The following is a 14,057-nucleotide window of genomic DNA, read 5'->3' on the forward strand; positions in this document are numbered from 1 at the left end:
CAACCCTTCTGATTATGGATTCCAGTCACTGCCCACATCAAAGGAGGGAATGGCTCTTCCCAAATCACACACGACAAAGAAGAAGTCTCTCATGGTGTCTAATGTCTAGACCTGTGTTCTGTCCCATAATGCACTGGGTAGTGGGAGACCTGCACATGGGAGATGTGTATATTTGATACAGGCAATTGCCCTTGTTGACATAAAAATTTCATTCAATGCAATTTCTTAATTCTAAAATTTCATGGAGAAGATTTTTTTTTTGTTTGATTTTGAAGTTTGTATTCTCCATAGTTCTAGAGCAAGGGTTTTCTAGCAGTGTAAAGAAAAATATTTTCATATGATATCAAAATATTTTGTAATCACTGTAATCTGCATTGTCAACCACGCATTCTGTGATAGATAATAAAAGAATGTTGTTTTAGGTAACTAAATAGTCTGATAATGTGTTACCTAATCCATGAGTAAATATATTAAAATGACATCTGAAAAAAATCTATTGTTTAATAACTTGTGAGGAAAACAAGAGTTGAAAAAAATGTTGATGACTCAGAATCCATCAACATAAATCATTGGCACAAATGAAAAAGATTAAACTTTCAAACAATTAAGAATTGTGCTTCAAGGCTATACCATTTTATCATGATTGCTTAACCTCATGCTTCTGTATCTAATAAGTTTGGATTTGACAATCCTCTTTCTATATAGACCACTGCTCTTAACAACAACAGCAAAAATTCTGTGAGCTTCAAAATTTGAGTTATTTTGAATTGAAACAGACCCTTCATTAATTTGTCCATTTATAAATATTTGCACACATTTATACTACGGAAAGCACTATTCTACACTTTTTTTTTTTTTTTGAGACAGTCTCGCTCTTGTAGCCCAGGCTGGAGTGCAGTGCTTCCTGGGTTCAAGCAATTCTCCTGACTCAGCCTCCTGAGTAGCTGGGATTACAGGCACCCGCTATCATTCCTGGCTAATTTTTGTACTTTTAGTAGAGACAGGGTTTCGCCATGTTGGCTAGGCTGGTCTCGAACTCCTGACCTCAGGTGATCTGCCCACCTCGGCCTCCCAAAGTGTTGGGATTACAGGCATGAGCCACCACGCCCAGCCCATTCTACACTATTAAAGGCACACGAAGAATCTAACGTGCAGCTTACTTAAAGAAGACCAGGGAAATGGTTTACAGACAGTGATCACAGCTTTATTTGGTATGTAATCAATTTAGAGTTTCTGTAAAGAATTTTAAAATATTAATTAGAGTAAAATAGGATATGTTAGGATATCAGATTATGAGAAGAGACAGATGGATAAAAAAGAGATTTGGATAGGATAAGGTAGTGAGAAGAGACGAGAAGAGAAAACAAGAGGAAAGGATAGGAGAAGAGAGGAGAGGGGAGAAGACCCATGGGATATGTGTATTTTGCAATAGCCAGTTGTTTTGCTAACATATTAACAAAACTTATTCTCATTCCATGCAGTTTCTTAATTCCAAAATGTCACAATTTTTATCATGCTCTGTAATAACAGGTATACTGTTCTAAGACTAGAAAACAGTAGACTAGAGTAGCCTGAATGGTAAAGGTGAGAATAAGAATGCATACTCTGGATCACCCTATAAAATGTATTCCTTACTGAAAGTGTTAGTCAAAAAGTTTGAAAGCTAGTTGTGGTGCAAACTAAATGAATGCAAATAATTATGACATAAAGAAGAAAATATTAAATGTTTAAAGAGTCAAAATATGAGGATTCAGAGATGGGAAAAGATTACTTCACTTGGAGAAATATGATGATCATTCAAGTACCCTTGGTAGCACTTCTCTGAAATAGGAAAGACAATTTCTTCAGAGAATTAAGGGGAGGAGGCAGTGAGATAGTTTCAATGGAATAGGAAATGATCACCCTATAAATTTTCCTTTTAAAAGACATTATTTCCTATAAACATCAATAATAGCAAATACATACATAGAATTAAGATCAAAGATTTGATAAAATGTATTTCTTTACATTTTAAGTCTGCTTTGTAATAATAATGCCATACATAAAAATAATTATCACTTTTCACTCCCTAGTATGTCTACAATATCATCCTAGATACTTTATGTAATTCATTCTGTACAAAACCATTATGAGGTAGGTATTTCGTATAACTCCCACTTCAGGTGATGAAAATTAACTCTGAAAGCTTGGGAAATTTACCTCTTGGTCACTCATGTAGCATGTGCATGAGTGGGTACAGATTTTATATGCAACTATATTTCTCCCAAGCTGCTGTTCTGAACCACCACGTTCTTCTACTCTTGGCAAGTATAGGGATAATTGACTAGAGAAAAAAATGTTTCTAAGTACATACAGATGCATTAATACAGTGATGTTTCAGTTATAAAGAAACTAGAATATGTGAGAGCTGCCTACTCTAAAGAATCTCACAGTAACTAATCTACTCCTATCTTTTTATAGGTTTTCCAAGTTGGTTCAAACTAATGTGAACTTTCTGGATCTGGTCCAGTAATCCACAATGCACACACAATATGAGGAATAGTAGCTTAACCTCACTTTTCTCTAGATGGATTTCTGGGTATGAGTTTCAAGTCTTTTGGCATCAAATACTAAAACCTCCAGTAATCCCAATGCACATGTGCAACAAGACAATTTTAGCTACAGCCTCATGCATAAAATACAGCTCAATTTTTATTTAAAAAGTTTGAAGAAACATATTGGGATATCTATTTACATTTTAATGGGATATGGGTCTAGGGCTACATTTTCCATCATATGGAACTAGTTTCCTAGTAAAGTAGTTTGAATCCTGCTGACATTTTGCCTTAGTGCCTCTCAATCATTTAAATATAACATTTAAGTTTATGTAATCTTCCAACATTTTTAATTTTGTTCCGAAATTCAAAAATTAGCCCCTAGAGTATAAGTGCAACATGTAAATATGCATCTTACAAAATGCCAGAAATAAAGGATCAATGCCAATAGAATGAGAGAAGCATATTAATAATTTTCACAACTACTTACAGAGCAGTTTGTAAAGAGCAGCCTGACAGAAGCTCAGCCATTTCTCTGGCACTATGATCCTTAAATCTGGGGGAGATTTAAAGTAATGAGGTCGCCAGTATTTTTTAATATGCTCCACTCCAGTTAGAGCCTTGGGTTTTTTCTTCAATGTGACATAAACCTATAAAATTCTCTTTCATTCAATCCTGCTCCTTTTTACCTAGGTGACACCTATGAATTAAAAAAATAATTTGTGCAATATGCATCTGTATAACTTTTCTAAAACAGTTGAAGCCTCACTGTGCATGTCCTCCTTCCTCAGCATTTTCTCTTCACACCTTTCAGAGAAATTCACAATCTTGAATCTGTTTTTATCATTACCAACATATCTTTATAATTGTCCTACCTATCCGTTGTTTTGAATGTTTTGATAATATTTTAATGGCATTATTTTATACATATATATTCATATCTATAAAAATTAACTCTGTTCTTTTCAGCAACAACTTTTGAGCAATTTTCAGCAATGAATTTAAGCATTTACATTGAATTGACTTATTTTAATTTTTGTATAGTATATTATTGCAAAAACATTCCTATATTAAGTTGTTCTCTTCTTAAATAAACATTTAAACTTTTTCTAGTTTTATAATAATGTAAATGTCATTCTTGTGCATGTTTCCTTGTTCACGTATGTGGAAAGTTAGTGAATAAACAAAGTGAAATGGCTGAATTAAAGATTATTTGAATATATGAGTTGATTAGATATTGCTATGCCTGTATTTCTCCCCAGTGTATTTAAGTCAATTTACTTAGCTTCAGTCAATGGATGAGCATATTGGATTTTTTATTTTTCATTTCAGGTGATGTTTGCAAAAAGTTTGTTTCTCTTTTACTTATGTGATGTTTTATGTTTTGTAGCACTTTTGATCTGTTCTGAATATTAATCTATGTTCAGTTATAGGCATTGCAATATTTTCTTCCAAATTTGTCTCTAAAACTAAATTATAAAGTCTTATGATAGAGTTCTTTTTTCTTGATATTGTTTGAATGTATTCAAATCAGGAATCTTTTTAAAAGTTTTATTGTGAAATAATTTTAGATTTTCACAAGAATTGTAAAGACATTGTAGAGTTCCTATAGATCTTCACTCAGCTTTCTATACTGTAAATATCTTAATTAACCAGGGCACATTTTTCAAAACTAAGAAATTAATATTGGTCAAATGCCATTAACTAACCTACAGACTTGATTCCACCGAATTTTTTACGAATTCTATTTTTCTTTGCCAGGATACCATGTTGCATTAAGTCATCTTGTCATAGTCTTCTTCAGTCTGTGACATTTTCTCATCCTATTCATGTTATTTATAACCTTAACACTTTTGAAGGGTAATTATTAAGATTTAGTAGAATAGTTTTCAATTTGGGTTTATCTGAAGTTTTCTCATGGTGAGACTGAGTATATGGATTTTGAGAAAACTGTCCTACTCATTGCATCAAACCAGGGGTATATGATATTTATGACATAGAAACTTTGATCATTCAGTGAAAGTAGAGGTTGTTAGGCATCTCTACTTTAAAGTCAACATTTTACCTCTCCATACTCCATACCTTAGAATTTCTATTCTTTTTAAATTTTTATTTTACTTGTGTTTCTTTAGAAAAAGTTGCCTATACTGATATGATAAAATATTATTCTAGTTTTGCTCTCTCTGTTTATTAAACTACATGAAATTGGTGTTTGCTATTGATGAGAGTTATAGACCCAGAACATTCTCAAAAGAGATAATCAATTTTTCCATCAGTATTAATTTCTCTTTTTCTTCCATTCTGATCTGCAAGTGTATTTCTGCCATGTATGAAGTTTCCATAGAAATGTGGATATTTCTTGGATTTCAGTTCTGTTTAATTGGGAAATGTCTATATCCCTCCAGGATTTTGACAGGATGGTAACTAATATGATTTTATAGTAAGTTTTCTCATGTTGTGGAACAAGTTCCTCCATCATGTGCAATTTAAACATTGCCTTTGTTATATTCAGTCCTTTGCCCATGCAGATCAGTATTAGAAAGATCTGATAAACTGATTTCATTGGCAGATTAAGTTAAGGAGAATAAAGGCTTTTCTAATTTTTTAAATCTTATTTATAAGCATAGCAAATTCCTTCTATTGACGTCATTTTCTTAATTATTTTATTTCTATCTATATTTTAATTAAAATCAATAATATTACAGGCTTTATGATTTTTTAGATTTATTAATAGACACTTTATATTTTGCTGTTATAACAACAAAATGTGTCACATTTTAAAACCGTATTTTTAAAATATTTGCTGCTAGTGTAGAGGAATGCATTTGATATATTATGTTTATTGTACATTTGGCAAACATGTTAAATGGTCTTAATAATTTAAATAAATTGTTTACATACTGTCTTGAGTTTTTTACTTTGACAGTTATATCATCTAAGAAAAATAATAATTTCTTTAACTCTGTAATTTACCTTCTGCTTACTTTATTTTTATTATTATAACGACTAGGTATCCAGGGAATTTTTACATAGAAACTGAAATGGTGTGCATTTTTGATTTGTTCTAGATTTTAAGTGGAAAGCTTTTAACATTTAATAACTATATTTAATATATTATGTAGATTTTGAAAATGTTTATTAGAATAAAAATATTTCTGTTTTATATAACATGGTTAAGATTTTAAAATTCATTAGGTGTTCAATTTGATCAAATACTTTAATAAAATAACTATTTATTCCTCATTGTTCTCCCATTTTGATGAAAAACTCTGATACTTTTTTTTTTTTTTTTTTTTTTAAGACAGAGTCTCACTCTGTAACCCAGGCTGGAGTGCAGTGGCACGATCTGGGCTTGCTGCAACCTCCGCCTCCTGGGTTCAAGCAATTCCTTGCCTCAGCCTTCCAAGTAGCTGGGATTACAGGCGCCCGCCACCATGCCCGGCTAATTTTTTCTATTTTTAGTAGGGACAGGGTTTCACCATCTTGGCCAGGCTGTTCTTGAGCTCCTGACCTGGTGATCCACCCACCTCAGCCTCCTAAAGTGCTGGGATTACAGCCATGAGCCACTGCGCCTGGCCAAAATTTCTTATTTAAACACAGCATAATCATTATGCATTACTTTTATATCCCTTACTAGACAAGTTTTTAATATTTATTTAGAATTTTGCTTATATTTTATAAATGAAATTGATCTATAATTTTCCTTTTATACTGTCATTACCTAATTTTGATATTAAAGCTGTAATCACCTCATAAAGGAGAGTTTTTCTTTTCTGATGGGTTGTGTTCTGGTACATCCTGTACAAGTCTGAAAAAAAGGACCATCTTAAATTAGATCCCTGAATAAAAAAATATTATTGGCCTGGTATATTTTTGGCTAGATAACTGCACTATGAATTAGTTTGAAAAGAGTTATATAGCCATTCAGGTTTAATTTTATTCCAAATAGGGTTGGTAATTTTCTTTTTTTTTTTCTGGAAACTTGTTTCCTTTTTATTCTTTGGCTGAATTCTGAATGCATGCTTATAGCAGAGGAGAGGCAATTGCTTCTTGGCCTTTTGGCTGAAGTCAAGTGGAGGAGAGACAATATATCAATGCTAATTGCTGAGTTTCTCCAGGAAATAAAATATGTAATAATTATTTGAGATATCTTCAAAAATCCATATTTAATCACTGAAACCTGTAATTATGTTATCTAATATGACAAAGGGATGTTACAGATGTGATTAGGTAGATTGAGGTAATTATTGTGGATTATCTGGGTGGCTCTAATATAATCACAACATGTCCTATTAGAGAGACATGAAGGGAGTGAGAGTAGTGACAACAAAAGCAAGAGATTGACTCAGGGTTTTCCTCAACCTCCTCAGCCTAATCTGGGAATATAGATTGGATTATCAAAAAAAAAATGTGAAGAAATCTCTTGTTTATTGAAAAATCCTAGTGACATATTTGCAGGAAACTATAAAGGTCTGGGGGAATGGGGGAATGTTATACCAGCAGAAGCACTGCCAGATTGGACTAAGAGGGAAAGGCAGAGAGAGAAGGTGGGGGGGGAGAGAGAGAGAGAAACTTCTAAGCCATCAGATCTCATAAGAATTCACTGTTACAAGAACAGCAAGGAAGAAAACCTACCTCCATGATCCAATCACCTCCTAACAGGTCCCACCCTCAAAAGTGGCGATTACAATTTGAGATGAGATTTGGATGGGGACATGAGCCAAACCATATCATTTCACCCCTGACCCCTCCAAAACCTCATATCCTTTTCACATTTCAAAGTCAGTCACGCCTTTCAAACAGTCGCTCCGATCTTAACTCATTCCAGCATTAACTCAAAAGTCCAAGTCCAAAGTCTCATCTGAGACAGGGGAAGTCCCTTCCACTTATGAGCCTATAAAATTAAAAACAAGTTAGTTATTTACAAGACACAATGGGGGTACAGACAGTGGGTAAATGTTGCCATTGCAAAAGGGAGAAATTGACCAAAACAAAGGGGCAACAGGCCCCATGCAAGTCAGAAACCCAGCAGGGAAGATCTTAAAACTTAAGGCTCCAAAATAATCTCCTTTGATTCCATGTCTCACATCCAGGGCATGCTGATGCAATAGGTGGGCTCCTGAGCTATTGGCAGCTCTGCTGCTGCAACTCTGCAGGGTATAGCCCCTGAAACTTCTTTTACAGGCTGCTGTGCCTGGAGCTTTCCCAAGCACACGGTGCAAGCTGTCAATGGATCTACCATTCTGCGGTCTGGAGGATGATGGCCCTCTTCTCATAGCTCTACTAGGCAGTGACCCAGTGGGGACTCTGTATGGGGGCTCCAATCCCACATTTCCCTGCTGCACTGCCGTAGCAGAGGTTCTCCATGAGGGCACTGCTACTGCAGCAGACTTCTCCCTGAGCATACAGTTGTTTCCATACCTCCTCTGATATGTAGACACAGGTTTCCAAACCTCAGTTTTTGCCATCTATGCATCCACATGCCCAATACCACGTGGAAATTTCCAAGGCTTGGGGTTTGCACCCTCTGAAGCCACAGCCTGTGTTGTACCTTGTCCTATTTTAGCCTCGAGTAGAGCTGGAGCACTGGGGACACAGGGCTCTATATCCCAAAGTTTCACAGAGCAGTGGGGGCCCTGATCCCAGTCTACAAAACCATTTTTCCCTCTTAGGCCTCTGGGCTTGTGATGGGAGGGGCTTCCATTAAGATTGCTGAAATGCCCTGGAGACATTTTCCCAATGCCTTGGCTAATAATAACAGGTTCCTCATTACTTTGTGCATATTTATGCAGCTAGCTTCAATTTCTTCCCAGGAAATGGGTTTTTATTTTCTATCACATAGTCAGGCTTTGAATTTTCCAAACTTTAATGTTCTGCTTCCCTTTTAAACATAATTTCCAATTTCAGACCATATCTTTGTGAGCACATATGACTGTATGCATTCAGAAACAGCCAGGTCACATCTTGAATGCTTTGCTGCTTAGAAATGTATGCTGCCAGATACCCTAAATTGTCTCTCTCAAGTTCAGAGTTTCACAGATCTCTAGGGCAGGAGCTAAATGCCATCAGTCTCTTTGCTCAGGCATGGCAACCATGGCCTTTGCTCCAGTTCCCAATATGTTCCTCTCTCCATCTGAGACCACCTCAGCCTGGACTTCATTATCCATATCACTGTCAACATTTTGGTCAAAACCATTCAACAAGTCTCTAGGAAGTTTCAAACTTTCCCAAATCTTCCTGTCTTTTTCTGAACCCTGAAAACTGCTCCAACCACTCTGCTATAAAGAACTACATGAGACTAAGTAATTTATTAAGAAAAGATATTTAATTGACTTACAGTTCAATAAAACCTGGAGGACGGCAGACCTCTTCTCACAGACCACTAGGCAGTGCCCCAGTAGGGACTCTGTGTGGCAACTCCTACCCTACATTTCCCTGCTGTACTACCCTCGAAGAGGTACTGCATAAGAGCCCCGCCCATGCAGCAAACTTCTGCCTGGATACCCAGGCATTTCAATACATCCTCTCAAATCTAGGCAGAGGTTCCCAAACTTCAGTTCTTGACTTCTGTGCACTCACAGGCTCAACACCACATGAAAGCTGTCAAGGTTGGGGACTTGCACCCTCAGAAGCCATGGGACAAGCTTGGCCCTTTTTAGCAATGATGGGAGTGGCTAGAACACAGGGCACCAACTTCCTAGGCTGCATACAGTACAGGGACCCTGGGCCCAACCCATGAAACCACTTTTTCCTCCTAGGCCTTCAGGCCTGTGATGGGAAGGACTGCTGTGAAGACCTCTGACATGCCCTGGAGATATTCTCCCCATTGTCTTGGAGATTAACATTCAGCTCCTCATTACTTATGCAAATTTCTGCAGCTGGCTTGAATTTCTCCTCAGAAAATGGGATTTCTTTTTCTATCACATTGTCAGGCTGCAAATTTTCCTATTTTCCTAACTTTTATGCTTTGCTTCCTTTATAAAACTGAATGCCTTTAACAGCACCCAGGTCACTTCTCATATGCTTTGCTGCTTATAAATTTCTTCCACCAGTTGACCTTAATCATTTCTCTCAAGTTCGAAATTCCACAAATCTCTAGGACAGGGGTAAAATGCTGCCAGTCTGTAGGCTAGAACATAAGAGGAGTCACCCTTGCTCCAGTTCCCATCCCACCTCTTGCATCAGTATGACCTGGATATGAGTCATGGAGTTAAAGGAGATCTTTTTGGAGCTTTAAGATTTGACTGCCCAGGGCCAGGCGTGGTGGTTCATGCCTGTAATCCCAGCACTTTGGGAGGCCAAGGCGGGTGGATCACAAGGTCAGGAGATTGAGACCATCCTGGCTAACGTGGTGAAACCCTGTCTCTACTAAAAATACAAAAAAATTAGCCATGCGTGGTGGTGGGCACCTGTAGTCCCAACTACTTAGGAGGCTGAGGCAGAAGAATGGTGTGAACCCAGAAGGAGGAGCTTGCAGTGAGCCGAGATTGAGCCACTGCGCTCTGGGCTGGGCAACAGAGCGAGACTTTGTCTCAAAAAAAAAAAAAAAAAAAGATTTGACTGCCCAACTGGATTTTTAGACTTGCATGGGGCCTGTAGCCCTTTGTTTTGGCCAATTTCTTCCATTTGGAATGGCTGTGTTTACCCAATGCCAGTACCCCCATTGTATCTAGGAAGTAACTAACTTGTTTTTGATTTTACAGGCTCATAGGTGGAAGAGACTTGCCTTGTCTTGGAGTAGACTTTGGACTGTGGAGTTTTGAGTTAATGCTGAAAAGAGTTAAAACTTTGGGGGAAAGGCATGATTGGTTTTGAAATGTGAGGACATGAGATTTGAGAGTGGCCAGGGGCAGAATGATATGGTTTGGCTGTGTCTCCACCCAAATCTCATCTTGAATTCCCATGTATTGTGGGAGGGACCCAGTGGGAGGTAATTGAATCATGGGGGCAGGTCTTTCCTATGCTGTTCTCAGGATAGCGAATAAGTCTCACAAGATCTGATGGTTTTAAAATGGGGAGTTTCCCTGCACAAGCTCTTCTGTATTCTGCCACCATGTGAGATATGCCTTTCACCTTCTGCTGTGATTGTGAGGCCTCACCTGCCTCACAATCATGTGGAACTGTAAGTCCATTTAACCTCATTCTTTTGTAAATTGCCAGTCTCAGTTGTGTCTTTATCAGCAGCATGAAAATGGACTGATACACATGCTTTGTGCTTAAAAATTACTAAAATTCTACTTTAGCTAAAAGAAAGAGGGCAAAAAGGGTGTAGCAGGAAATGAAGTCTGAGAATTAAAAGGCTGAGGCAGATCCTGAAGAACTTTTGGGGTCATTTACATGGATATTGGCTTTTAATCTGCACAACTTAAAAAATATTAGACATTTTTGAGCAGGAATAACACAGTGAGACTTCCATTTAAAAACACAACTTTCAACTGCTATGTTGAAAAAAGACTGTAGAAGAGAATGAAAAGATCATGGAAACCAAGCCAAAAATTATTGCTGAAATTTAAGTGAAAGAGAGTGACTTGGGCTAGTGTGATAATGGTGGAGTTGGTAAGAACTAGCCAAATTTTTTGTATTTTTAAATAAGATTTTTTTTATGAGCATGATGTGGAGTAGGAGACAAAGAGAGGAATCAAGAATAATCACAACATCTTTGGTCTCAGCCAAATAATTGATCTGATATTTACTGAGTTTAGAATGAGTACATAAGATGCAGATTTAAAGAGAAAAATCAGAATTTCATTTCCAAACCTTTTACTTTTCTAGATAGATATCTAAGTGTGGTTATCAAATATGTAGTTGTAGACTAGAATTTAGCAATGTGATCTAGGCTGAAAACAATTTTTAATCCTTAAAACAGCATTTTCCAAAGTGTATTCCGTAAGTGTCTATTTCTGCAGCAGGTTAATAAGTACTAAACACACAGCTTATCTAATCAATATGTTTTAGAAATGTTGAATTACTATAAACAGGTTTCCTTATTTTAGTACTGCTCAGAATCATTAATATAATAATATAATTTTGATATGTAATGATGATAACATAGTATATAGAGTTTTCCAAACGGTTCTATCTAAAATATATCTTTTCTAGGAAAATTTGGGATAATTGTTTCAAAGAAGCATTTTGTGTAAAACAATGACAACCACCCTTGGCCTTATTTAACAAATGAAACAATTAAGTTTTAAAAAACTTGAATAGTTATTCAAGGTTATATAGCTGGCCTTCAAACCCATGTTGATCTTTCTTACTGTTTAATTGAACTCATGAAAAAGAAAAGAGTGGCAATATACTCAAGTGTGATTTCATTCCACATACAAGTAAGCAGAGTAAACCAGACAAAATTTCCCAGGACTTGGTAAAAGAGCCCTAACGGAGAAAATAAAAGTGCAGGGGCTTAGTAGATGCAAGACAAAGTGTCCTGTTCGATTCTATTTAGTTCTGACTGGAATTATTTTAATTAATAATGGCTGTATAATCCAGAGGCTTGTAGAGAGCTTGGAATATATTTTTGCACCAGTATGGATTTTTTTTTCTAGCATTTATAGACTGTATGGGTTATTGAAAGCTTTTCCTAATTCAAGGTACTCTGTATATCTTTAAACACAATATTTCTGAGATGTGTGTCAACAAGGTGACTTTCCTCCAGTTAGACAGGAATCAGAGGGGTGGAGGAATGGTGGATAGTGTTAAACACAAAAAGGAATAAAATATTGGGAGGCCGAGGCAGGTAGATCACCTGAGGTCGGGAGGTCGAGACCAGCCTGACCAAAATGGAGAAACCCCATCTCTACTAAAAACACAAAATTAGCCAAGTGTGGTGGTGCATACCTGTAGTCTCAGCTACTCGGGAGGCTGAGACAGGAGAATCACTTGAATCCGGGGGGCAGAGGTTGCAGTGAACCGAGATTGCACCATTGCACTCTGGCCTGGGTGACAAAGTAAAACAGTCTCAAAAAAAAAAAAAAAAAAAGAGGAATAAAGTAGTCAGTCAATACAAAGCTAATGTGAGGAAATTACTATTCTTTTTAACAATTTTGAAATGTTTAAAATTAGTATCACCTCAAGTTTTGGTCAAATTAATATATCTGACCTTTAACCCCATGGAAGTATAAGGTGGTAGACATCATGGTGGGCTGAAAATTGAACCCCCAGTGACTTTAGCTTTTGCTAACAACCAATTCTTTAGATTTTAATATTGAATTCTGAACTTCAGAATATTTGCTGGTAATGTATTGAGTGATTAAGGATTATAAAATTTGCTATTAATAAGCTAATATTTTTCACATTATTATCATGTCCTGATGGCTTTAATTCCATGTTCTACAAAGATTGCCTGCCATGCAATATTTGGCAAGGTTACAAATCTTTTTTTTTTTTTTTTTTGAGGCAGAGTCGCGCTCTGTCTCCCAGGCTGGAGTGCGGTGGTGCAATCTTGGCTCACTGCCGCTCTGCCTCCCAGGTTCACGCCATTCTCCTGCCTCAGCCTCCCGAGTAGCTGGAACTATAGGCACCTGCCACCAAGCCTGGCTAATTTTTTGTATTTTTAGTAGAGACGGGGTTTCACCGCATTAGTCAGGATGGTCTCGATCTCCTGACCTTGTGATCTGCCCACCTTGGCCTCCCAAAGTGCTAGGATTACAGGTGTGAAACACCGCGCCCGGCCAACGTTACAAATCTATGTCTGTGCATGTGCCAATACAAGTAACAGAAACACCAGAAATTTCAGTTTGTTGTTTGAGTTATAGAAAGTAATATCTTCAAAAATTGTACAGTACTGTACTGATACCTCAGCCTGTGAAGACTCTTCAGGATATTCAGGGTAAATTTTACATTCTCCAGTTATCTATTTCCTAATGCTGTAAATTCATATTGTCACTACTACCATAGTGACAAAGCATGTGTAAGGAATCCACCCTAAAAATATACATATAAAACAAACTTAACGAGTACACTTATATGAGGTAATGGATATTGACTCATGAAGGGAAAGAGTTCTTTAATAGGCAGTCTAGTAATGCAAGTAAGAGTATAAGTTTTGATATCAGGAAAGCATGAGTCAAAATTCTGGCTTTATAATTTGTTATCTGAGTGTTCTAGGGTCAGTTATCATAACTCTGTAAGCATTAAATCTCTGATATGTAAATCCAGATACAAATCACTGCTTTATGGAGTGTTAGAGTTATTGCTTACTTTAGTAGCACATACACTAAAATTGTGATATACAGAGAAGATTTGCATGGCCCCTGTGCAACAACAACACACAGATTTGTGAAGCATTCTATGTTTTACAAATTGAAAAAAAAGGCACAGACAAAGAGAGAATTCTAAAAAGAGCAAGATAAAAGCTTCAAGTCACCTGTGAGGGAATCTCTATTAGACTATGGGAGGATTTTGCAGAAAAAAAAAATCACAGACCAGGGGGAATGGGTTGCCTTATATTCAAAGGGTTGCGAAAAATAAATACATAAAACCCTTATCAATCCTGAATACTATACCCAGCAATGCATTCAGAAA

General features: G+C 36.7%; 1 non-coding gene across 1 annotated transcript; it reads left to right on the forward strand.

Moving 5' to 3' along the window:
• Positions 1-13,725: 13,725 nt before the first annotated feature.
• On the forward strand, positions 13,726-13,831 carry LOC112204849 (U6 spliceosomal RNA). The gene has a single exon (XR_002938602.1). It is a non-coding gene; the product is annotated as a U6 spliceosomal RNA (small nuclear RNA).
• The last annotated feature ends 226 nt before the right edge of the window (positions 13,832-14,057 follow it).

The sequence above is a fragment of the Pan troglodytes genome, chromosome 9, assembly GCF_028858775.2.
Source record: "Pan troglodytes isolate AG18354 chromosome 9, NHGRI_mPanTro3-v2.0_pri, whole genome shotgun sequence".
Classification (NCBI taxonomy): Eukaryota; Metazoa; Chordata; class Mammalia; order Primates; family Hominidae; genus Pan; species Pan troglodytes.